The sequence below is a fragment of the Pygoscelis adeliae genome, unplaced genomic scaffold (assembly GCF_000699105.1).
Source record: "Pygoscelis adeliae isolate BGI_AS28 unplaced genomic scaffold, ASM69910v1 Scaffold109, whole genome shotgun sequence".
Lineage (NCBI taxonomy): Eukaryota > Metazoa > Chordata > Aves > Sphenisciformes > Spheniscidae > Pygoscelis > Pygoscelis adeliae.
The window spans coordinates 219,986-222,821 of NW_008825556.1; positions in this window are offsets into that span (position 1 = coordinate 219,986).

Below are 2,836 nucleotides of genomic sequence, written 5' to 3' on the forward strand. Positions count from 1 at the left end.
TGGCAGACTTTGAAAATATCCCTTATGTTGGGCATGGTAGGAGGAGATGAATGTCTTTGAGCCTGCATGGTTTTGTTTGGCTAGTGGTAATTGGTACCTGCTTTTGACATGAAAAAACATTATAGTCACTATCACACACACAGAATAATGAGCAAGTGAAAACGCTCAAATGACAATCTTGGCTTGGAGAACATTTCCTTGTTTAATGTATTCCACTTGGGTTAATTACCAGTTCAAATATTTACTGCAAAGTGTGTTCTTTCAGTTGATTGCTGTGGTTGTGCCATCTCTTCTGCCTCGTACTGCAGGGACACGCTGTGGAGGTGACTTTCTTGGATATTACTTTCTCTCTGTTCCTGTAAGAGTCCCACCTCTTCCTCCTCTTCCTGAATTCTTGTCTTGGTATATTTAGTGCAGAGAGATGGTTTAGGAGAAGGCGAGTCACCCTTTCTAGTCTATAAATTAAGTTCAGGGTGAGTGGGTCAGTGTGATAAGGCTGTCTTTTTTGAAGATGAATTTATGGCAGAAGCGTTCCATCCTGGACAGGATGGTTGAAATGGAAAATGCTGGTTATAAAGGGTGGTGACATATTTGCAGGAGGTTGCCCAACGCAGGAATAGAGTCACCCCTGTCTTCATATTGCTCTTTTTTGCAACACACCCAGGACACACTTATTTTTGGAGGGGGCACCCTCCGAGTTGCCCATCTGTCCCCATGGATGATGGAGGAGACCTGGCTCATGCACTTAGTCTAGATGGCTTTGCTTCGTCCCACTTTCTTCTTCATCTCCTTGACCATGGTAGGCTTTGGCTTGGAGTGCTTGTATTGGTCAGCCAAAACATCAAAACCAAAACATTTCATATAATAACATTACTGGAATGGTATTTTTAAATTATTAATATTTTTTACTAAACGAACTGAATGGAAACATTTCTCAATTATCGAAAGGTTTTTCTCTGGTTATTTTTAACTGACAGAAAATACAGTTCCCCAACTTAAAACAACTGTTTAAGATAATTGCTATTAGAAAGAAGAGCAAAAAAATAGTCAGAACAGTCCTCAAGATTTAAAAAAAAAATGGGGGAAGGAAAAACAGCAATCATTTACCAGGAAATATTCCTGAGCTTGTAATACAAGCTTTAATGAATAGTTTGAAAACCATTTCACATGAACCTTTTCCTTTTGGTACTGTGACAAAATCTTAAAAGCTAGCCCATTCAGCTGTGGCCATAGAGAAAAAATAAACGCAGCCTTCATTTTCCTCTTTCGTTTGCTAAAATTATAGCTAAGAATATTTGGGTGTTGGCTCAAACATGAGGAGGAAAGGAGCTGCCCTTGTTTTGGAAGAGGTAGTATCATCTTCCTTGCTTCTCTCTATTATTCAGTCCAGTAAAAGATAATTATTCTCACACTGAAATTAGGCAGTCACCTCCTGCTTCCTCGGTTGGGACGGGAGAAGTCACCCTTGCTAACGCGAGGAAGCTATTTTAGACTCCTGTGAGCAGTTCGCCCCTGAAGCGAGAGAATGAGGCACTGCGACCGACAGCCCGGGCTTGTGTCTTCTCTTATGTGGGGACACCTTGGTGTCCCAGCTTTAATGGTCAGGAGGGGAAAGCTCTGGAAAACCTAGGGCTTGCTGGGCATTCACCCCTTGGAGGCTGGGAACGTCATGCAAAGCCAGTTCCTGTTTCGCCAGACCATGGAGGGAGAGCAAGCAAGGGCAAGACCAAAAGGCCAACTCAACCAGCAGCAGCTGGTGAGGACTAATCCCAGGTTTCAAAGCTGTGGCTTTCTCCACCTCTTCTTTCTCAAGCAACTGTCTTTTTCAGCAACAGCAAAACCCAAAGAAAAGTGGCCTCTCAAACAAAGCCAAGCTGAGTCGTTCTGGCTATGGATTGCGAAGGGATGGCCATGCCTCCTCATAGCCACAAGGGAGACCCAAACTTGGAGGCACGGTGGTTCCTGGACAGCTGTCCTGTGCGCGCCGCCTGGCTGTGGCTCAGAGAGTCGTCTTGAAACCGCACAGGGAATTGGTGACGTTCAGGCAATTAACTGGAGCTGCCTAATGGCTCAGCAGGGACTCTAGGCACTGGGCTTGCCTTCTTTCCAAATTACATTTGCAAGTGATGAATGCATTAAGCCCAGATGCAAAATTACCCACCTAGATGGGCTCCACCTTGCCTAATTGTAGCCACTTAAAAGTTAGATAAACTGCTGAACTGGGTTTCCTCGTTTGAGAGAGGGGCTCAGGTGGAGGACTGTCCACCTCACCTAACCAGGGCCTGACACGCAGATGGTCAAAGTTAGAGGAGACAGCTTCTACTCTTAGCATAGAAATGTCGTCTCATATGCCCTTCCCCAAAGGTGCTTATCTTCTTCCTTGCATCAGTCTTTAATATTCACTTTTTTTAGGTTGCAGTTAGAATTTTGCCCTGTGAGAGCAGGGAGATGAGTGGTGCCGTGTGGCCTGTAATTCTTCATGTGCTGGAGACAGGGAGAAATTCACTGTGATAATAGCGTCTGCAAATCCAGCGGATGACAGGCAGGCGTCTGAGTACATGCAGGCGTCTTGCATGGTGATGTCTCCATTTGCACTAATACCCCGGCCCCGGGCTGCCTGCAGAGCCAGGAGAGATCTAATTGACGCAGTCAGTAGAGTCTAGAGCTTGATGCGTTTTGTCCTAAATTAGGCGCCTGTGTTTGGTCAGATGAATCACCCCATGGAAATGTTGGTTTCTTTCCATGAAATGAGCCCCCAGCAACCAGCTCATATGTTGAGCTCTACGTGGGAGACTTCAAAACTAAGACAAAGTCGATCCCACCCCGTTATGGATAA